The sequence below is a fragment of the Rattus norvegicus genome, chromosome 11 (genome assembly GCF_036323735.1).
Source record: "Rattus norvegicus strain BN/NHsdMcwi chromosome 11, GRCr8, whole genome shotgun sequence".
Lineage (NCBI taxonomy): Eukaryota > Metazoa > Chordata > Mammalia > Rodentia > Muridae > Rattus > Rattus norvegicus.
Window position 1 is genome coordinate 19,704,716 of NC_086029.1, and position 24,752 is coordinate 19,729,467.

General features: G+C 33.5%; 1 long non-coding RNA gene across 1 annotated transcript; it reads right to left on the reverse strand.

Moving 5' to 3' along the window:
- Positions 1-3,234: 3,234 nt before the first annotated feature.
- On the reverse strand, positions 3,235-23,681 carry LOC120095556 (uncharacterized). Its single transcript, XR_005491106.2, has 4 exons — positions 23,604-23,681; positions 11,642-11,721; positions 3,940-4,019; positions 3,235-3,633 (listed from the first exon to the last, which is right to left on the reverse strand). It is a non-coding gene; the product is annotated as an uncharacterized LOC120095556 (long non-coding RNA).
- Positions 23,682-24,752: the final 1,071 nt, after the last annotated feature.

Consider the following 24,752-nt stretch of genomic DNA (forward strand, 5'->3'; position numbering starts at 1 on the left):
TTTGATGTGGAGGTCCTTGATCCACTTGGACTTAAGCTTTGTACAGGGTGATAAGCATGGATCGATCTGCATTCTTCTACATGTTGCCCTCCAGTTGAACCAGCACCATTTGCTGAAGATGCTATCTTTTTTCCATTTGATGGTTTTGGCTCCTTTGTCAAAAATCAAGTGACCATAGGTGTATGGGTTCATTTCTGGGTCTTCAATTCTGTTCCATTGGTCTACCTGTCTGTCTCTGTACCAATAACATGCAGTTTTTATCACTATTGCTCTGTAATACTGCTTGAGTTCAGGGATAGTGATTCCCCCTGAAGTCCTGTTGTTGTTGAGGATAGTTTTAGCTATCCTGGGTTTTTTGTTATTCCAGATGAATTTGCAAATTGTTCTGTCTAACTCTTTGAAGAATTGGATTGGTATTTTGATGGGGATTGCATTGAATCTGTAGATCGCTTTTGGTAAAATGGCCATTTTTACTATATTAATCCTGCCAATCCATGAGCATGGGAGGTCTTTCCATCTTCTGAGGACTTCTTCAATTTCTTTCTTCAGAGTCTTGAAGTTCTTATTGTACAAATCTTTTACTTGCTTTGTTAAAGTCACACCGAGGTACTTTATATTATTTGGGTCTATTATGAAGGGTGTCGTTTCCCTAATTTCTTTCTCGGCATGTTTCTCTTTTGTGTAGAGGAAGGCTACTGATTTATTTGAGTTAATTTTATACCCAGCCATTTTGCTGAAGTTGTTTATCAGCTTTAGTAGTTCTCTGGTGGAACTTTTGGGATCACTTAAATATACTATCATATCATCTGCAAATAGTGATATTTTGACTTCTTCTTTTCCGATCTGTATCCCTTTGACCTCCTTTTGTTGTCTGATTGCTCTAGCTAGAACTTCAAGAACTGTATTGAATAAGTAGGGACAAGACCAAGATGTGAGATAAAAATTTTGGCTCTCAAAATTCATTATCATGCAGGATTGAACATGAAATAATTGATGGCAATGAAGGTTAATTAATTTACCTTTCAGAAATATCATCTTTATTTTTCATAGATCCTAGAAATGTATTCACCAAATTATATACTTAACATTGTACTCTTCTAACCACTTTACAATAGTGTTCACTCAATTATTTTTAAAAATTATTTAGGTTTTGATATTTTAATAATATTACATCACTCCTTCTGTACTTTCACTTCTAAACACTTCTTTCAAATTTCATTACTCCTGTTATGATCAATTTATGACCTATTTTCCTTAATTGTTGATGCATGCCTCTGTTGCCACACACTCTTTTAAACATAAGTCACCACAGGAAAGAACACACATCACAATAACCTCTGATCCAATTGATAAGATCTAATTGCCCACCTAAACATACGCACCAGCCTCCATGTTCTCTAGGCGGCTTCTCTGCAGTTTCCTCCAGTCTCCTGTCCTTTCCGTTCCAGTTTCCTTCTCTTCCCTCAAACTTTTCTCCTGCCCTTCCTTCCTTCTCGTCAAATGACAGGCCTCCTTCTATCTTGTACCTGCCTCACCTGTATGACATCGTCCCCCACCCACTTATTTCTAAAGACAGAAGGGTAGCCTCTTCAATCTGCAGAATGGTACTTGCATGCCTATTTTCAGAGATGAACATTTAGTGTTGGAAAACAAAATGGAGTCCTCTTCCCTGCAGAAGCCTGTTCTCCAACTCTCAGCCTGCGAGAGTTGTTGGTCATATCTTATGCATGGTTTAGATTGCTTAGGCTTTTCTCTGTTTACTCTAGCAATCACTGTTATTGTCCTTGATCTGCTTATGTTTTAAGCAGTGAAATTGGTGAGGCTTTATGAATATAGCTTTTGACATTTTTCCTTTATTTTTCAATTGAAAGTAGACTTTTCTCTCATGAAATACAGCCCAACCACAGTTTCCCCTAACTTCACTCCTCATAGTCCCCGCAAAATTCTTGTCCTGGAGATCTAGTATACCTCTATTTCCTCTTCAGAAAAGAACTGGTCTCCAAGAGACAACTACCAAATAGGACAAAACTAAACAAGATGAAAACCCTCATATCAAAGCTAAAAAAGGCAATCCAATTGAATGAAGAGTCTCAAAAATTGCAAACCAAGAACATGACATATGTAGAGGATCTGGTGCAAACCCTTGCTGGCCACAGCTTCAGTCTTTGTATGCCCATATGTGACTGGTTTAGACCATTCAGTAGGCTACGATCTCTCCTGTGTTTCAACCCATCTGACAACTACAATCATCCCTCTCATTTTCTCCAGGTTTCTCCAGTCTCTGAGGGGACCTGATGAAAACCTCATAATTAAACAAGCTCTCTGTATATAATGGATGACTTATGGTCTCTGCATCTACCTCCATTTGCTTCTGGGTGAAGGAAGCCTCTCTGATAATGACTAAGCAAGACAACAATGATGAGTATAGCAGAATATCATTGTAGCAGAATATCATTGTAGCAGAATATCATTAGAATCGTTTTATTTTTTTCTGTTGTATTTTGTTCCACCCTAGATCTCTGGGAAATCCAGTCTCTGGTTCTTAGCTATTCAGGCAGTGTAGGGCTCCCTCTCCTGGATTGGGCTTCAAGTTAAAGCAAACATTGGTTGATTGGTTAGCTACTCTTGCAAGTTTTGTGACACCATTATCCTAGCACATCCTGCAGACAGGACCTATCACAGATGAAAGGTTTTTGTGGCAGGTTGGTGTCCAGGTTTCTCTTTCCATAACTTGCAGAGTTCCTTCAACTGCCAAAGAGATTAGAACATAAGAGTGAAGGATCCAACTCTCTCTATGCTAAATGAAATGTGTGGAAGTTGTCCTTGAAAATCATGTTCTCCTGTCAGTTTTTAAAGAAGTTCCTCAACTGAAGAACGAATAAAAAGATTGTGGTGTAATCTAGTATTATTCAGTAGTTAGAGGAAATCACATCAAAAAATTTCCCTGCAAGTGGATGCAATTAGAAAAAGAAATCAAGAATCAGAAAGCCAAATATGGCACATATTTACTTGTGGATATTAACAGTTAAGTAAATGTTATTTGAGTTATAATCCAAATAGGCAAGATTAGGTACATAGAAAAAATGCAGAGAGGATGCATGGATTTCCCTGGGAAGTAGAAATAGAATAGATTCTGTGGGATAACCAGGGGTAGTAGAGATGAGAGAGTTCAGGGGAGGAGGATTCAGGGAAGGAATTCTGGGAGATACTTCTATAATTTAAGGGTACTTCTATAATTTGATAGGCATTGTGGAAACCTGGTGCAGTGGACACTTCTTACAATCTACGCTGGTAAAGCTAGTGAGGAACATATTTTTTAGACAGACAATGATCCCAGTGGTGAAACTGGATTGTATTGTTTTTGAATTATTAGCCAAGGAATTCCTGTGGAGATTCCTAAACAACCCAGTATTTTGAGATTTTTAGCAGTCAAAATCTCTTGTCAAACTTTTCTTCCAGCTCTCACATTTCCTCCAATCAAGTTTTCTGAATGTTTCCATGAGCCAGAGGGGTAAAAGCTATTTTCTAAATATGTTTAAAGAAGGATCCATAATTCTGCACGTGATTGGTTGTGGTTTTGTATAATGGCCTTTACTGAGATGTTTTCTTAGTGAGGTCAAGGACTGCACTCATCTGTAGGTAATAAAAGAACACGTAGTTAGGACATATGCTGGTTAGATAAAGTGTCAACTGTTCTGTTCCTAGATCTATTACTTCACTGGCCGCGGGTAGTAGGTTAGGTTTCCAGTCAGACATGATTTTCCTCCTATTGACTAGGAATTAAGAACAATTAAAGAGTTGTTCATTACTATCAAAGCATTTGTGCCACAAATGCACCCTTAGAGTTATTGTGCAATGCTGGTCACAGGTGTGCTTACTGGACCAAACATGGGTAGAACTTTTGGTTGCTTCTTTCTTTAATATACATTACTTACTTACCTGTCATATTCTTGTAAGGCCAAAGCTAGTCTTCATGCAGATTCCTTCAGGTCAATTCCGCCTCATGGGGTCTTTGACACCTATGTAAGAAATGCTGGGGATTCAGCATGAGGACTAAAATTCCACTCTGGTGTCAAGGAAAGCTACTAGCAGTAATCAGTAATGGCCTAGACTTGAGCTAACCTGAACAACAACTTGAAGGGGAGGTTCTCCTGTCTGGTTTTAGGGTTTGGTTGGAGGATACTTGGTCTCTTTCAAGAAGCATGTGGGATGAGATGAGAAAATTTAAATTTATATTATATATGTATGTTTATCCACCAACTTAGGTATATTACACCTATTTTAGTTAGGGAGCTATTAGTATTCTTGTGACTTTTCAGAAATACCTTGTGTGATTTTATCCTCCTCTATCTTTCTTCTGCTTATTTATCTATCACTTCCATCCCTGATTAAAGATCCCTACTTACATATTTCTCACCATCATGTCAAGTGTGCCTTACTACTTTCTATGGTCTCTGTTGATAACTTCATCACACACACACAAACACACACACACACACACACATACACGCACACATACATACACACATATATAAACACACACACACATGCACACATACATACACACATGCACACATACACACATACATACACACATACACACACGCACACATACACACATACATACACACATACACACACATGCACACATACATACACACACATACACAAACACAAACACACACAATTATAGCTAACTAGTCTCTATTTTTCTAGTTTCTGTAGTTACCTCAGCATATGTACTCAAATCTGAAGACTTTGAGCTATGAACTCAAATTAGAACATGCAAGGTTTATGTTTTCTAGGCCTGAGTTATCTCAATCAATATAATCATTTTATATTCTTTCATTTATGTGCAAATTTTAAAATTCATTAGAGGTGAATATTATTTTATACAGTTCATATATCAAGTTTTGATTAACCATTTGTCAGTTGAAGAAAATTTACTTTATTTTTATACATGTTTCACCTATTTTTTTGTACAGTCCATATGACTTATGACATATATATTGCCACATGCCATTTTAAGTCCTGGCATATTCTCATATTCATTTCACTACATAAGAATCTTTAAAGCATTATTAATTCTAATTTTTGTTGGTTATTAACAGATGAGATGGTATGACAATTTTTATGTTTTTCTAGTATAGAGTGAAAAATATTTGATAGTTTAAAAATTTAATTCAAATTTAATGTGTAACATGAACATGAAGAGAAAGAATTACAGAAATTATTTTCATAGAGACTATAATTTTAGAACTACACGTGGCTAGTACCTGAAGGTATCTTTTGGGTTAAATAACTTAGCATTACATTTCAAATTTATATACGTATCTCAGATGTACATATCTATAAAGTACTGTTGCTGATTAAGTTTCCATACAACATAGAGCAGGAAATAATTATAGGAAAAAACAGAACTATAGAAATTAAGTTCTTTAGGGTATTACCAATAAAACAACAACGAATTTTAAACAATACATAAACTATAGTTTTCAATTGTACAGAGACTATTCAAACAGTTACAAAACCTTAGCATGACATTAACATTTCTATATTAAAAGTCTGTGTTCTTTAGAGTCAACGATATAAAATAAAGCTTAGAAAATAAAGATTTTAAGGTTTTATAAACACAGACTGTCACTATTTTGAAAAAAAATGGCTGCCAAAGTTTACAAAGACAGCTAGAGATGCTGTGAAGCAGACCGTGTTGATTAGCATCTCAAGTGGTAAAGTGATATGGTTTCTGCCTGTAGAAAGAGCTCACAAACATCAAACCTTGCTTTCAGATCATTGTTTACTTACTTGTGTTAGGTATAAAACCTGTTCCATGAGTGGTGTAACATTTCTAAGGTTATTAACAATTGGATAAAGATTATAGAAAAGTGTTCACGGGCTGGGGATTTAGCTCTGTGGTAGAGCGCTTACCTAGGAAGCGCAAGGCCCTGGGTTCGGTCCCCAGCTCCGAAAAAAAGAACCAAAAAAAAAAAAAAAAGAAAAGAAAAGTGTTCACATAATCACACCACTGTAACAGAACAGCAAAAATTCCAAAGAAAAACCTCATTTATACAGAGAAATATAATATAGTAAGATAATTTGAAAAGGTGATATTCTGTATATATTTGTTTATGTTCAAATGATCTAGCATCCTTAGATAACTTAGATTAAAATCTAAATGAATCATAAATCATGAATTTTATAATAATAAAAGCTATTCATTTGCAAACTAAAAATAACCAAGTGCCCCTTATACACTTCACATGAACTTTTAAAAGAGTGTGAAATTCAAAACAATCTTTTTCATGCAATTAGTTTAAAAATCCTTCTTTAAATTACCTCATGTCAATTTTAAACTAAAATTAAGTTAGAAGCTGTAGGAAGATATAACATTGCCATAGTAACCCAGACTTGAAAACTGAAAACTTTAGCTTGGAAAAAATTTAATTTCTCTAAAAGAAAAAAAAAGAAGAAAAGAAAGAAAATATTTCCCTAGGGTTATGTAATGTTCACACCGTTATCACTAGATCACTTGAAAGGAATATGCGAGCATCGTACTGCCTAACATTTATTTATTGTGTATCAGATTCTCAAAAGATGTTCAGCACATGGGTTCTTGGCTGTCAAAATAACTCTCTCCTAATGCTGAAACAAATAAGCTTTTAAAAGTTCCTATAATATAGACCTCATTATAAAGGATAGAAAAATCACATTTGACCTTTAAATCTTACATTAAAGAAAAGAGAGTTCTTGCAGAGAGTTCAGTGTAGAATGCTTGCTCTTGCATGAATGAAACCCACAATTTGATACAGAGCATGATATAAATGTAGCCCTAATAGAACCAGGTAGGTCAAAAGTTCAAGGTAATTCTTCCCTACATGTGAACCTTAAGGTCAGCCTAGAATACTTCTGACTCCATTCCCACCTTCTTCCAGAAAAGGAGATAAAAGAAGAATAGCCATAGATCCAGCCAGAGCCTTTCTGTCTGTCATTTTCTTTTTATATCCTTATGGCAATTCCGGATGGTTACTCTACTTTTTCAATTACAATTAATGAATTTAATTGATTTAAAATGATCGATTACTGATTATCTGACAATAATCAATTAGTGATTCTAATAGATGATACTGAAAATTAGTGAGTCTGAAAGATAATAATCAATTTGTGATTCTATTTTCCACAGTTCCAATTAATGAAATTAATCAACTTCAAATAGTCAGTTATGGATTATTATTCATCATTTTTCACAACCTTTGATATTTCATGATGCCAGTGTTTCTTTTTAAGCCCATAGAGATTCTCTGTCTCTGTTGAGTCTACTTATCTCCTCTCTCATTTTTTTTACTATCATGTGAGAAGTAGATTCTCAGATCAATCAAATTTCTTTCAGTTGTGGAGTCTCCACATCCCCCCAATATTGTTTACCAATCCAGATAATTAGTCAGGATTATAAATGCGTTAATAGTCCAAAGGAGTTTTCTTTACAACATGATAAAAGTCAGATAGCTTTTCCTATTTACAAAAAATACATCTCAACAACAATACTAGTCAATTTCCACTAACTGGTGACCATTAATTATTAGTTATTGATATGCACAGCCATAGTCCAGTGTCTTTCACATTAATTCTATCATTTAAATTTTTTTCTTTTCTAGACACATATATTTATTGTACATAGTTGATGTCGTTCAGGGAGACATTTTTATTTGAGAACATCATGTAGTTTTCGTCGTAGTCACCACCCAAGCTTCCTTTCTTGGCCCTCTTTCTCCATGCCCTCAGATTCTTGATGGTAGCATATGTGCAATGTTACTTTATTTAAAACATGTGAATAATTGCTGTCTTCAAAACCTTGTTTTGGCATATGGAGAATTTTTAATGCCAACAGTCGCATTCACCTCCAAAAGCAACATTTTCATAAGAAAGGAGATTTTAGAGATTGAGAGACACAGTGTCCTGTAACTGCCTCCCACCATCGCTGACAAGCCTACCCAGTTCTTGCTCTTACACACTCAGCAGTCCATTGTAAACACCCATCACCTTGCTCATCTCAAGTTACACAAGTAAGCAAAATGAAACAGTGGCATCCTCTGAATATTGACATAGCCAGAGCATATAAATAAATTTTCAGATGTCACTTTTTCTGCTAAAAAACTTTCAGTATGTTTTAAAAGCAACCTGAGAATCCAAAAAATATCCAGAAAAGATTTATGTACTACATCAGTATCTATATGGCATATGCAGTTATTATATAAATGAATGGCAATTAAATTTAATTATTTTGTTTATCTAATTTTAGTTTCATGGAGTCAAAAAGTTGTACAAATGACATTGGTTTTAACTTTTACTACTTCATATTCATTTGCAATGGATGCTACTTTTTTCTCTGCACTGTTTTCCATTAATTATTTTGTAGAATAGAAACCATTTATCCTTTCTTGAAGTAAAGTTGATTATAAGTGCTAAAAATAACAACATAAAATAAAAAAACAAATCTCAACAGAAGAAATAATTCATTTGTTTTTATAATTTAGTAAGAATATAAAAAATTATAATTTATGTTAAGAAACATTGAAATTCAATGCTTTAAAATATTTTTGTTTGTTTCTTATGAGAATTTTGAGTCAGAATTCCAATTCATCTACTTAAAATTCTAAGGTAGTTTAAAACCACAGAGACAATTATACATAGACCTACTAATTAGCTATTTTCTATAAGTTTATCTCCAATGTATGCAAGTATTACATATTTCTATATATTTTTATATAACTAGCTCAAATTGTTTTATTAAATTGAGTAGATGAACCTATGAGAACGTGTATGTCTGAACCTAATTTTGCTATGCCTATGACCGCAAGGCAGTGACTTGAGAAAACTTCAAAAGTTGTACGCAAAAGAATTTTTCTCAAGGAACTTTTATATCTGAAGTAATTCATAAGAAATATTATTGACAGCATAGATATTTTGTTTGTCTCTTGATTTCTTTAAATTACATATTATACAGGTTTTTAGACAGTTCTAAGTTTTTTTCTGCAGTTTGAGCATTAATTTTATTTTGACAGATCCATGTTCATGATTTGGATACTTGAGATAAATATTTTAATTCAGTGTTTGAAATTTTTAATAACCCAATGCTACATTAAATTGCACATGTGACATACCTCAAAAATTTCTACTGAGAAATTATATCTGAGCCTTACTTTAGGTAAAACAGACATCCCTAAATCTGTTCATTCAAGCTACTAAAAATGTAATGGAGAAAACAGAACTTATTGGACATTGCTAAAGTGTGTGTTGAGGTTGGCTATGTCTCAATAGATCTAATACTTGAAGTATATAAAAGGAACAAAATTTTTGATTATCTGAACATACATAATTGTCAAGGAAGGCACATATCTTTAGCTGACAATGCTCTCCCTGAAAGCTATAGACTATCTGACAGAATCCCTAGTACCTTGCTTAAGAAGCCCTTTCCCCCAATTTCTGTCCATTGTACCCCAAGTGACTCTCAAAACAATGTAAACTATTGCTGTTGCCTTTGTCTCTTGAAAGTTGAAAGTAAGTCTGTGGCTGAAGACACCACACACTGAGGGAATAAACATAATCAGATGATTCAAGTTAGATCTAACCAAAATGCCTCCTTCTGGGGTCTACTTTCCAAAGTATCAAAAAGCAAGCTAAGGAAGGGAAGTGATCTGCAGTCCTTTCTAGCTATGACTCCTATGAAGCCCAGTCCTGACCAGCATGACAAGATATCCCTAATGTTTCAAAAGTGGCACCCACATCTTTGTTATAACTGAGAGTTTTCTAATTGGACTTAAGGTTCACAACTCAGGATGGGAACTATGCTTGGCACTAGAAACCTAACCAACTTTCCAGAGCTAGTGAGATCATAGATCATACAAGAAAAGTTGCTACTCCACTGTACAAAAGCAACATAATTACTAACTATATTCAAAAACATATTGTATTTGCATACAAGTGTAACACTAGTCTCATATTAGATACCGTTTCCTTACAACAAATGGAAATCATTATGGAAAACTGCAATGGGACACAATGCAGACATTAAAATGTCCTAGGGAACCCAGTTGCAGTGGATATATCTTCAAAACAACCCCTGCACATAGAGCTCAGAAGTCACTGAGAGCGTGGGAGGAAAGACAGGAAGACGCAGAGGACCAGGACCTGTTCTGTAAGATTGGGTCTCTTAAAAATGGTTTCAGGAACAAGACTAGAACAATGAAAGTAGCAATAGATATGCTTACAATGTAAGAAAAGTCTCATGAAGTACTGTTGTTAGCTGAATAACTGCAGGCAAAATAAATTGACAGCTGAGAGAAGACATGTTAGCATCTTAGGGAGATCCCCTAAGTTATCCAGTACCAAGTGTCCAGACTTAAAACCATATACACACAATAACAAAATAGACTCAGCAATTTGTCTTATGTATTGTTTATATGCATAACACCCATATCTATCTATCTATCTATCTATCTATCTATCTATCTGTCTGTCTGTCTGTCTGTCTGTCTGTCTGTCTGTCTGTCTATCTATCTATCTATCTATCTATCTATCTATCTATCTATCTATCTATCTATCTATCTATCTATCCACCTGTCTCTCTCTGTGTCTGACTCTGTCTCTGTGTGTGTGTCTGTCTCTCAGTGTGTCTATCTATCTCTATCTCTATCTATCTATCTATCTATCTATCTATCTATCTATCTATCTATCTATCTATCTGTCTAGAGAGAAAGAGGAGAGAAAGAGAGAGACTTAACAGGTTGTATTATACATTTATTCATATATATCAACACAAATTCCATATATCAATGTTATGTATAATGTAATGTTGACATATATATGTATATGTGTGCATATATATGTTGTATGTCTATGCATTGTGTTTATATACAAAATTTATCAGAAGGACGGGGCCATTAATTTGAGAGGGAGATTAGATTAACATGTAAGACGTTGGAGGGAAAAGGGAAGGGGAAATAAGAGAAATGTATTTTAACTGAAATCTGATAAATATGAAAATTTTCCTTAAAGAGGAAAATTTTGGAATCAAAAGTTCTCTTTTATTATTTTATTTATTTATTTATTTATTTATTTATTTATTATCTATTTATTTATTTTTACACGCTAGTTTTTATTTCCCTCCAACTGTTCCACATCCTATAACTCCTTACCCCCTCCCACCCCAGCAGATCTCTAAACTCCCTGGGGCCTCCAGTCTCTTGAGGGTTAGGTGTATCTACTCTGACTCAACCCGGACCTGGGAGTCCTCTGCTGTCTATGTGTTGGTGGCCTCATCTCAGCTGGAGTATGCTGCCTGGATGGTGATCCAGTGTCTGAGAGATCTCCAGGAAGGGGGGGGGCAGGTTATTTGAGACTGCTGACCCTCCTATAGGGTTGCCCTCCTCCTAAGCTTCTTCCAGCAAAAATTATTTAAGAAAAACAGAAAAGGAAAATGGTCCCTTCAATCCTTCCTTCAATCAACTCTTTGCCAAAGACTGCTCTCAAAAAGCATAGACTCTTTAACTGTTTTTAAAAAAGCAAATGCTTTTTTGAAGTGGCTTTGTTTTTTTTTAATGTCCTGAACACAAACTGTGCAGATGATACAGTGAATAAGACTTACAGAAGACGGGGTTCTGTGAATCAAGGGCTCCTCACTGCTGTTTTCTTAGGAGTTCTGACATGACTTATTACGAAATAGACCTGAAAGCCAGAAATAGTGAAGTTGCAATTTGATAAGTAACATTTTAGCAGATTTTAAATTGGGACTATGAACTCTTTGCAAGTATTCTATGTATGTTTATTTAATAAATAATGATTTACTATTTTATTTTACCTGAGAAAGTAAATTTTTTACTATTAGTAACTCTGTAATTATTTGATATAATGTGAAGTTTTATTGTGTTAGAGTGATGTTTAGTTATTTTTATTATGAGTGTTTATAGTGCTCATACATGCCATAACAAATGGAGATGTTAAGAAAAATGGGTGAAACTTCATTCTCTACTTTTACCATACAGATTCTACAGATCCAGTTGGAATATCAGGTTTGGAAGCAAACATTTTACCCAATCAGCTATCTCATTAGCTCACTTAATATTATTTCTCTTAATTGCAATTAATAAAAATATATTTTAATACTTTCAAAGTATTTAACTTTCTTCACATTCCATGTTTCATTTTCTTTCTGTTCCTTTGACAAGGACCCAAACAAAAACTACTCTAGCTTCATTTGGATTAAAAATCTAGGTCACACCATCCATTGTTTTGCAGGTTCCAAGCAATAATTAAAATAGTGTCAGTAGACAAGATCAAGAAGATATATGAATCCTGTCTTGCCTTCTTGGTTGTTTTCAATTATTGATCTGTCTATTATGGTCCAGAACCATCTGTCTAGAGAATGATGCCATCTACAATTGTCTTAATCTTTCTATGTCAAATAAAACTCTAGATAATGCTATTCAATCATGTTCCCAGGCAACCAGATTTGGGAAAGAAAGTCTCAACCTCAATGAGACACTCATCCCTAGTGATTTTAGATTGCATTGAATTGACAGCAAAAACTGATCAGGATATCTTATAAAGGTATATTTATCCATGATTATTAACCAATGTTTTAAACATTTTTCTATGTAGGAAAAGATTTCATCTTGATTAAGTAACATATTGAGGTACTTTATATCCCTCAGCTCTTCATTTTCATCACTCTCCTGATGCAGATCTGGAGAAATATTTATAACCACAAATGTCATAATTTATTTAGAATAATTAAACAAATGATAGGTTAACACTATATAAATTTTCAATGAAAACTTTTATACAATGCTAGAAGCTACCACTAATTTAACAAAAATTTAAAATGACTTCCTATAAAGCAAAATTTATAATATACATAGGTATTTGTTATCAGTGTGTGAAGGCTTTCAGCATAGAAACTGCATATATTTAACTGTGGAAAAAATCCTAACATGTAATTGAACATTTGAATAAGATTTTGTGAAAGTTCATCTCTCTGTTTAGTTACATAATTGTTGGGTTTTAGGCCCTGGCCAAGAGGCTGAGGTGCATATTTATCATACCAAAGTGGCCCTGGCCTCCATATTCTTCCAGCATCCCTCAACTCTTATCTGTTACAGGGTAGGCCTAGCATATTCCACATACTGGGCAGAAATTTCCAGCTTCCCCTCCCATAATATCTCTTTACTATGTAATCCAGGCATTCAGATATTTTCTGTTGCACTCTCTCTCTGTATGAATATGTATGTGTGCGCATATATGTGTTTTGTGTATATGTACATGTATAATGTATATATGAGATATGTATGAACTATAATCTAAACTATCTATATATACATATATAGATGAATATATACATATAGTGAAATATAGGTGCATATATGTTCATATATATGTATGTATATATATATATTTGGCAAAAAACTTCTTCTGAAATATGATTATGTATTTTAATAAAATTTTGTGATCATCTTTCTGTTTGGTTACATAATTATTGGATTTTATACCCAACATATATACATCTTTTCTCTATGCTTGCACATGCTCCTTCTCTTGCTCTTTCTCTTGAAATTTCCTGGCCTTCTTCCTTGGGCCTTATGAACCTGACCTAGAGTTGCTCCCCAAAATCCTGTCTATGTATTTTAATCTGTCTTGAATTGACTCATTTCAAAGGTGGAGTTACTTAACAATAAACTCTGAAATTAAAAAAATATTCAGCCAAGAAAGGGAAAATAAACAAAAGATATATAAATAGGATTCATATTTCTTTACATTTCTAGTTATCTAGGGAATCACTCATCCCTGACCTCAAGCTGCATTACACAGCAATAGTGGTAAAAACTACATGGGTTTAGTACAGATAGACAGACAGGTAGATCAATGGAGTAAGATTAAAAGCCTAGAAATAAACCAGCACATTCATGGTCAGTTGATTTTAGACAAAGTTGCCAAAACCATAATGTGGAAAAAAGAAAGCATTTTCAACAAATGGTGAGGGTCTGCTCATAGAAGAATGCAAATTGATCATTTTTTATCTCCTTCCTTGCATAAATCCAAGTGGATCAAGGACCTACACATAAAATAATATATGATGTATCTAATAGAAGAGAAATTGAGAAATATCATTGAACACATTGGCGAGGGGAAAATTTCTTGAATGGAGGTATGAGTTTTAACATCACGAAAAAATTAAGTATATTTTTATTAAGGACTTTCAATCAAATGCGCTTGAGTTAGCAGGCTGTCATGTGAGAATTAAACAAACACAACAATCAGTGTCATGTGTTAATGGACTATACTATCATGGTAATAAATATTAAATTATATGTGGTAAAACCAACTTTGTAACTTATAGATATGATAAGCAATCACTGGAGATGAATCAGAAATTATGAATGGAAAGATCGATGAGAAGTTAAGAGTAGAAAACAAAAATGTAATAACTAAAGAAGCTGCAGTAAATTTGAAAGAGGAAAATGTGGGAACATCCCAATAATAATGCCATCTTTTGGGAGGAAAAGGCAAAGGTCAGTGGGGTCTACATACTGAGTTCAAGGTATGTAAAAGAGATGAAGCAAAATTATGTCTCAATGAGTCTTAGAAATTTCCAGTTATAGAATTATGCAACATCCATTGGTTTAATTTTCAAATTCTGAAGGCAAGTTCCAAATTCTGAGTTGGTAGAACATGAGTTTACATAAAGTCAAAAGTGATATATTTAAAATATAAATTTTTCAAATGAAGTCATTGGTATAGACATGATGATGTTAGACTGAAATAGAATTTTGTTCCTGTTTATGTTTTTTGTTCAGAATGAAACATTTGATGGCCTTGGTAGTTGATTATAGAATTGTGGAAAAATCATATTAACATTTTGATGGTAATGGAGAAACGTTGAAATCTTTTTAATGTTACTTTAATTACTTTTGTCAAGTTCTCATGAATGAGTTGTGATATGTCATAACATAAATGAATGCATATTTATTATACATGAAAATGGAACAGAGGCAGTATTACATATTCAGATGATAAGATTAGATTGGTTTTTGCCATATGGTTATACATTTTTATCACTTAAAGTTTTTGAAATAATTAAAAAAGTTACTGTCAAAATGACAGTATAAGAAGAGCTTAAATTTATAAACATAATAATAGATATTAATGAATTACAATACAAGTAATGCTGCAAAAAAGAAATCATGAGGAAAGGACTTCAGTTTGAATTTCACAAGTGTCATACAAGGTGTCGCAGTCTCTGTGAGCTCATGTGGTGCCAGTCATGTCTGTGAAGTTCCTACTTTTCTGCAAGAAGAGCCAGAAATTGTTATTTCTGGCGAAAGTAAAAGAAGTTTTCTCCAATGTAAACGAGCTGAATGGATCAACCATAATCCAGGGCAGGCCTTAGGTTCATGTTTACTCGGCCAATACTGAATCAACTCAATCTTTTTTATTTCTTAATTTGCTTTGATTCATTTATTTTTTAAAGTTACTAGTGCAGTCATTTTTTGCTGTCATATTTGTGTCCAGTTAGGATCATATTAAAGTGTAAAATTTCTTACTTTCAAGTTTGGTATAAAGATTTACATGCCACAGTAAGGAGTAACACAGATCTTCAATACTTTTCACAATATTTTCCTTTCTCGTAATAACTTTACAGCTATAGTTTCCTACCCCAAAGAGAAAATTTCATAGTTACATCTGTATACATTTATGTACTTGTATTTATTTGATAATGGGTGTGTTCTTTTTTACTGTGTGGTTTTCTTTCATTTTGCAAATTTTTGTCATGCCATTATATAGTGTAGTATCAATAGGAGGAAAAGCCCTTGGTCCTGTGAAGGCTTGTTTACCCAGTGTAGGGTAATGTCAGAGCATTGAGGTTAGAGTGGGTGGGTGGGAGTGGGAGCATCCTCATAGAAGCAGGGGGAGGGGAGAGGGAGTATGGGAGAAGGGGGAAAGGGGGTAACTTTTGAAATGTAAACACATGAAGTATACAAGAAAAATAAATTTAAAAAATAAACAAATATGTTGGCACTTGAAATACTAACATAGTCTGAAATTTTCCAATATGGAAATAGAGCATTACAAAGGAACACAGTGGATTAGCAACAAAATACTGGTAGCCCATTATAGCAGTGCTGTGCCTGTGCTGGAAGAGCTAAACTGGAGGATCTCTGGGACTTTGAGGCCAGTAAGGCCAACATAGCAAATTGGAGACCAGTGAGGACACAAATGTAAGAATCTTCTTGGGGAAAAAAAAAGAAAACACAAGCAAATGGTTGTGGGTATAAACAAACAGAGAACATAGCCATCCTCTGTTGCCAAGATATAAAAGTAAACCAAGAGTACATAATTTCAAAAAGAGTGTCCATAGCAACACCTTCTCCATTAACAAAGGTAAACCTTATCTGTCTCTCGTTGAATATTACAAATATACTTTTATAAGTCTGGAAGTTAAGAGAATAAGAAAGAAAAAAGTTTTACTCTTAATTTCCATAACAATCTTAATTCTATGCATTAGGAAATGTAAACTTTATTTGTGTCTATAAGCAACATCAAAAATACATTTTATGGAATATATGCCTAAAACTAATATTTAGGGCTTCAAAGATAGAGTCTGGCCATCTCTTTTCTGAAGATAAACAGGAGGAATGGATGGGTAGTTTAGGTGAGGTCAGTACTGGGAGGAGAGAAGAGAGGGGAAGGTGAAACAAAAAATATGGACTATGATTTCAAATTTTTCAACTGTTTCAGAGATTAATAGACAGGACAGAATTAGCTCTATAGTGAAGAGGAAGACCCTCCCCCAAGAGGTTATATTGCAGAATGCGTACCGCATTTGAGAAACTGTGTTCTAATTAGTGTGTTCTATGTTCTATTAGAAGCCGAAAAAGATTTAAAATTGATGACCAAGATACACAGCTAGATATTTAAAAATAAATATAGATTCTAAAACTATTTAGGAAACAATTGGAATATTTACAATATTCATATGAAAATTGGAGAGTTCTCATACCTTTCAAAAATAAGAAATAGTTATCAGTTCTTTATGAAGGAAAGAGTCATGTGTGTGTTTTTCCTTTTTTTCTTTGGCTTTTCTTTTTTATTAATCATTCCTTTTATTTACATCTCAAATGATATCCCACTTCCTGGTTACCCCCATCACCAACCACCCATCCAACATCTGCCTCCCCCCCTTTGACTGTATGAGGGTGCTCCCCCACCCATCCACACTCTGCTGCCCTGCTGCTCCAGTATCTCCCTACACTGGTATCTTTTCTTTAAAAGAACAATAATACCTTTAGTGGATATTAGAAGTATACTGAGATAAAGCTTGAAACTTCCTTCTTCCTTGTATATTCTAGTTTGGGTGTGTTTAAAGAACAGTTATGTACTAGTTAGTCCTATTGATTTAGTTGCCCAATAATATTGTATATATCAATATTTTGAATAGGTAAGTGAAGCTTGTATATAAGAGACAGAGAGATAATATATTGCCTAATGATTTCAAAATAATAAATTTTGGATAAAGAGAACTTGCTTATAATTTCATGTTCTGTTAAACTCATGAATGCTATGAACAACGAGGAGAAGAATTTTATATGTAATACTTTGTGAAAGAATTATGAATTGCCAATTAAAACAAATATAGTTTCAAATATCTAGGTATATTTGTACTTTATGGCAGAAGCTTTTATTAACACTGTAGCGTAAAGGTTAAAACTGATCATTGAAGAATATGTAGATACTTTGTTCAGGAAATTAAAAGAGGTACCTTTTTATACTCATCACTTTAGTGATGATTTTAAAATGTTTTTTCACTAAGAAAAACATATTTATCTTTATATATTTATTGTCTTAAAAGGCTCTAACCTTCATTCTCCCATAGATCGTTCTGTCCTTCTTTTCTTTCTTTCTTTCTTTCTTTCTTTCTTTCTTTCTTTCTTCCTTCCTTCCTTCCTTCCTTTCTTTCTTTCTTTCTTTCTTTCTTTCTTTCTTTCTTTCTTCCTTTCTTTCTTTTCTTCTTTCTTCCTTCAAATCTCAAATTCCCCTGGTCATAGTGTAAATTGAAGGGATCTAAGGTAGTCCATAACCCTTGACCATACTTCTGTCTTCATGTTTATGGTAACTCCCAGTATCTTGAATTTTTATTATTTTTGCTTTTATTTGTTTATTTTTATTCTTTTATACAATTCACACCAGCCACATTTTCCCATCTCTTCCTTCCCCGCAGAGATCCCCCAACTCCTCTCTCTCCTGGATCCATGGTTCTTCCATTTCTCTTTAGAAATGAACAGGCTTCCCAGGGATATTAACTGACTCAGCATAAGAGAATGTAATAAGACTAGGCATATATGCTTATATCCCAAAGTAAAGAACCACAGATGCAAGCAGAGTGTGGGTCAGACCCATGTAGGCTCCATGGGTGCCTCTTCAGTTTCTCTGAAGTCCTATGATCTCTGTTTAGTTGAAAGAGAACTTTTCTCACAAACACTTGTGATGTATGGCTACATAACAAAAATCTTCACTTGTTAATGAGAGTTTGACATAAACACTTCTGAGAAGCACATAAGCTAGAAATGTTGATTATGGAAATTCACAGATCATTACAAGTCCATGTAATGTTTGGTATTTACATGCACTACTACAGTCATTACAGTATGTAAGAATTATAATTACACAGAAACACACATTTTGAAATTTTTAAATCAAAGCCTAAGAAAATATAATTAGAATATTATAATTACTTTTAGTAAGAATCCTAGCTTTTAAAAAAATTAATGGCCCATAATAAATTCCAAGCTGAATTATAAATATCAGAACATCAGTTAAAGCTCAAATGTGGGTTCATTATAGCATAACTAATTTAATAATAGAAAGAATATACAAGTTATCTTTTTAGTATTATAAACTATTGATCACCACAGGTCAGGAAGCATATGCAAATATCATATAAGAAATGCTAGCATGATATATAAAATAAATTATTTTTTGTCAGCCGTGTATTTTGATCTTGAATTATGTACTTAAAATGTTTTTAAACAGAAAATATGGAAGACATTCTTGGACCTTAAAATGCAGTTATATAACTAAATTTTAAAATCAAGACTATCATTCATATAGTATTCACATTTATTTACTTGATGTTATAAAGTAGATTATTCAAAAGAACTTTTGTTTTGCATTTCAGTTGGGACACGACCTTTTTGTAAAGAAGGAGATTTATTTGTGTGGTGCTGGTTATTGACTTTTGCTTTCATGCCTGCCATCTGAGAAGTCTACCACTGGCTTAAAATCTCAATTTACAATACATTTAAAACACATTCTTTAAAATGAAAAAAGACTAAATGTTCTACTCTTTGAAGAACTTTACAAATACTGTTTATTCAACTCTAGTAGAAACATATAAACACTCAACTGGTGCTATTCTTGTCTCCAGTGGCCAATAAATTAATCAAAAGTAAGAACTAGAATCCTCAAGGCAGTATATAATAAAGGTAGGACTCTAGCAAGTCAGAATACAAATCAGGATGTGTCTTCCACCCATAGCTTATGTTTCTCCTTAATATCTACTTTATCTTTGCTCGCATTCTTCATATAATCTCAATGTTTATAACCTACCTCTTCAGTCACAGTGAAACAAGCAACGTACAACGTACATTTGTTCCATACAATCCTTTCTCTCTCCTTCTTTTCTTTACCGTGGTTTCAAGGAAGGCATAGTATTATTCACACCACACTCACGGAGAGTGATCATAGTGGAGGGGAATGAGCAAATGCAGCAGACTAAATACCACTACTTTGAAGAGCCATGCTTTCTCCATTAGAGATAATAAACCAAAAGCTCAGGAATAAGGAGCCTGCAGGCCTACTGCCAACTAGGAAATAAAACTAAGTGTTTCTCAATTGTTAGATTTAGTTACAGAGCCTTACCTCAGTGTCTGTGTAAACTTTTGTCAATATTAGCTATTAATTTAAAAACTCAAATATGGTTCCAGAGTGCTCTCAAATGATTGCTGACATATACGTTATTTCCAAAAAAATTGAACATGGAATGTCAGGACATTTGTGTATGTTCATGGAAACTCACCATTTTGATACTAGCACCCAATGCATTAGTATTTTTCTCTGTATGCATAGCATCATTTTTATAGTGTGCATTTAATTTTTCAAGATTCAAATATTTCTGGTATCACCTTTACTTTTCTTCTCTGGTTGTGTTATATGTTTTATATATACTTTAATCAAATACCAACATTCCTGTGTGCTTTTTTCTTAGCTGTTCTCTATTAAGGACGTTTCCTTCAACAAGTTAAGCATGACGTGCTGGACTTTAGAGTTCTTGAAAGCACTAGGGAAAGTTCCTGAAGATGCCACCATCTTTGTGTGAGCTCAAACCTAAAGTATTGTGTAACTAAATGTTTGCTCCTTTGGGACCTTCTGCTGTTTGAACAGCAGCACATACCATCTATCATGTCTTAACTGGCATGGATATTGCTTATTTAATTATTACTTGGAATCTTTTGTCTATAATTCATTTCAATATTCTGAAATTAGCTCATGTAATTTACCTAATTGTTTGACATACACTAAAAATACACTGTTTTAAAATGGGTTTTAGCCATGGGTTATTCAGTTTCTCAGTGCTCTTTGTCGTCTGGGTAGAGCTTGCACTGATGCTTGCTGTTGGTCATTATCTCTTTTCTAGTGCCACTTTTCTTCAATCAATTAACGCTGCTCATTCTTTGTTCTATAACTTAGTAATTTTGTTTACCTTCTTCCAGCTGACAGAAGCAAGGGGGATAAGCCTTTTGGATTCACTCAGCAAACAGCTTCAGTGTTGACACATTTATTTTCAAATGTCTATAACCGAACTCTCCTTTTTCATTCATCCCTCTCTGCTTCCCCTGTTCTTCTCGCCCTCCCTCTCTCCCTTTCATTCTTTTTCAGCCTTTCTGCCTTCTATCCATCCCTTTTTCCTCACTGTTTTAGTTCTTATGATGAAAGAGATGATTCATGCATGGTAGGAAAGTGTTTCACCAATAAGTTACATCCGGTTTTGCATTTTTATCGATTCTATAATTTAAAAAGAGACTCATGAGGCTGCAATGCTGAGCTGCTCAGGCTGCCCTTAAATAGTTCTGTCACCCGGGCAAGCCATGACATACAATCCCCCTGTCTCAGCATTTTGGTAGCTGGGATCAAAGGCCTGCTCCAAAAGAGCCAGCTTCATAAGCTTTTAAAATGAATGGCAGTGAAGGTATAGCACTTTCTGTTTTTTCTTAGATATTTAAACTACTGACCTCAGGAAAAAAATAAAAACTTGATAATTACTTATTCTGACAAGTTTTGATTCTAACATTGTATATATGTTTGTACATACTGCATACTGAGGAAAAGCACTAGAAAAATATATTGCTTTGTTAATACTTCACTTTTATAACCCTTGTAAAGATAATTGGAAAATAGTAGATATTTAAGAGATGTGCGTATCCAATAGGCTTCTTAAAATTTTCTCATTAATTGACATTAACCATATATGATTCTCAATTCACTGAAGCCTCATTTTTTGGTGGGGGAGAATATGCCTGGAAACTAATAATAAAAAGATGACATTACTTAATAATTGATAGGTGATAATGGTTTAAATGAGAGGATGAATAAATGTTTAACGTGACAAGTTCGATACTTTGGAATACTGTGAATTTCATAATCTATAAAGAGTGTGAAGAAAGGAAGATTTTAAACAGGAAAGGTACAAGCAAAAGTAAAAATCAAAAGATAGTTGACTCATAATAAAATGATTACTATAAATATTCTGAAATTTAGGTCATATAATGACTTGTATATGTAACTTTTGGTTTTCTTGGACTAATTAAGATATGGAAGGTTTAGCTTGGTATCTTTAACTATCTTTAGGACTAAGCCAGACTATATATTTATTTTCATAGTGTTCTTACATTGCATCTGGCTATTTAAATTTTTTTAAGAGTCTATAACAAAAATTGTCAAAGTATGAAGCATATTATTCGGCCAGTTTGAAAATATATGTGTGCACATATTTGCACAGATACAACACAAGTGGGAGAAACTGGTTAAAGTTGCATATCATTTTACATACTTTACTGGTAAGCCACTAAAAGCAAAGTTAAACTGAACTTTTCAAAAAGCTTTAAAGATCTGATGCTCTTATTTGATATAATTTAAGATTCATTTTGTCATCTATAAAACTGTTATGGTGTGTGATGACAAGGTATTCAATATAGAAGGAGGATAAATCTGTATACACATGTGTATTTGTGTGCACATACACACAAATGCATGCATGCATGCACACACACACACACACACATACACACACATACAGAGAGAAATTATCAAAAATGCAATTCATTATCTTTGGAACCCTATCTCAGATATTTGGATTTGATTATTTTTTTTTATTGGTTAAATGCAGAATTCATGCTTAAAATGCCAAAATTTAGGATTCACTATGATTCCCCAGAAAAGGTATTCTGATTTCCCATGAGGCATATTAATTTGAACAATGGTGACTTTGGAAAGATAGGAACAGCATTTGTGACTGACCCCTGAGTCAGGAACGAAAGAATGCCTCTGGCAAATAAGCCGTCTTCTAGAGGGCTGCATAAGAGACAGCTACATTTTTTTTTGGAATAAGGTTTGGTCCTATTAAACATCCTTCCTTTATTTCACTGCTACCAACTGGGATTGTCCTTGAAGACTGTAAACTTTATATTATTTATCTGACATATTCTTGTGAATTGTGTGTAGTGTGTAAGATGCCTAAAATGATTTGGTATTTTATAAGACTGGAAACTACTCGCCTAAAAGTACAGAACTGTAGGAGCAACATAATATATAACACAGATGGAGCTATTACTACATTGACACCATCATGTGGTAGACTCAGCCTAAGCAGTGTGCATATTATTCTCTCTTTGCAGAATCTTGTAGAACGGTGTTTATTCTCTTTTACCTTAAATATAATGAATATTATATAATAAATATATGTGGATTTATAAATGAGTGTACATTCTTCTTTTGGCATTAATGGATGTTTATTGGTTTGTCAGTTTGCTTTTGTATATTTTTAATGTGTGTGTGGAGAGGTGTTTGGATGTATATGGTTTATAGTTCAGAGATTTTGGTTAGGTAATTTCTTTTTCTTCACCTAATTTTAAAACTGTCTCACAGATCTTGGAGCAGGCCATATCCACTATGCTATCTAAACAGTGGGTATCCAGTATGACACAGACTTCTGTCCCTCTAAACTGTGATACATACACTCATAACTAATTTTTATGTCGTTCCTGATGTGCTGAACTACAAATTCTGATCTTTTACTTCTAGCATATTAATTGCTAAGGCATCTCTTAGCTCTGAACGTACTTTGTTTTTATCTTGTTTGCTTTTATTTGATTTTATTTTTGTTAGGAACACTTAAGAAAGAAGTAGATCAAAAAGATATATAAACAGAATAGTAGCATAATTTCATAACGCACAGTAATTTCATGTGCATGGTATAAAAATGGGAGATAAGAACTGACCTCATGGGGTTGGGGATTTAGCTCAGTGGTAGAGCGCTTGCTTAACAAGCACAAGGCCCTGGGTTCGGTCCCCAGCTCTGAAAAAAAGGAAAAAAAAAGAACTGACCTCATTATGTAAATTATTTTATGGTACAAAGTTAGTTGTAAGTAAAAATAAAATAAGTAACAAATGAAATTTTAAACACTACTACTTCAAGAATCTGGTTACTCAAATTTAACAAAATTTGTTTAAATGATATGTGTAATATCTTAAATAGTATTAATGCTTTAGCTTTTATTGTTTGAATTAAGGAAATATATTAGATATATTATTTATTCAATTTAGAACTATCTCTAAAGAAAGCAATGCCATTTACAAATTAATGATCTCTTGAATAATACTTTTTTTTTTTTCGGAGCTGGGGACCGAACCCAGGGCCTTGCGCTTCCTAGGTAAGCGCTCTACCACTGAGCTAAATCCCCAGCCCTTGAATAATACTTTTAATGTATGACCAGAGAGCCTCTAAATTTCAACACCGTCATATGAAGGGATCGGTTGAATCATGAAGATATGTTCCCTTTGTAAAAAAAGTTATCATCTTACAATTTATTTCCTTTCATATTTATGTAAAGTAGTCTCTTGATTTCAAATGTAAAATGTTCCAAACTGCACTTGTGTGTTTTAGTCATTGTTATTATATTTGTTTAAACTATACTGTGCTGGATCTTGTCATTAACATATTATGTAGAAAAGATGAGGCATAACCAGACAGCCAATTAATTACACTATTTTGTTTCTACAGCATTACATTATTTATAGAATGACTTAATAATGCATTCTTCATTCTTTTCTGTATGTAAATGCTTCATGGTAAACATTATTAATAATTATCTAAACACTTACTGGAGCCAAACATAAATTTAGTTGAATTTATATTATAAATAAAAACTAGAAACAACAAAATACTTCTTAAAGCTGATTACATGATTTATTAAACAAATGTTATTACAATATAATATCTAAGGTATGTTTCACACAGACACCAAAACAAATCTTAAATATCATGAAATTAAAAATGATTCAAGGTCTGGTACAATAATTTCATGTGCAAATGTTTTACATTCCAAAGTAAAAAAGTATCATAACAGCTCAGTGGCAGAAATTCTGCT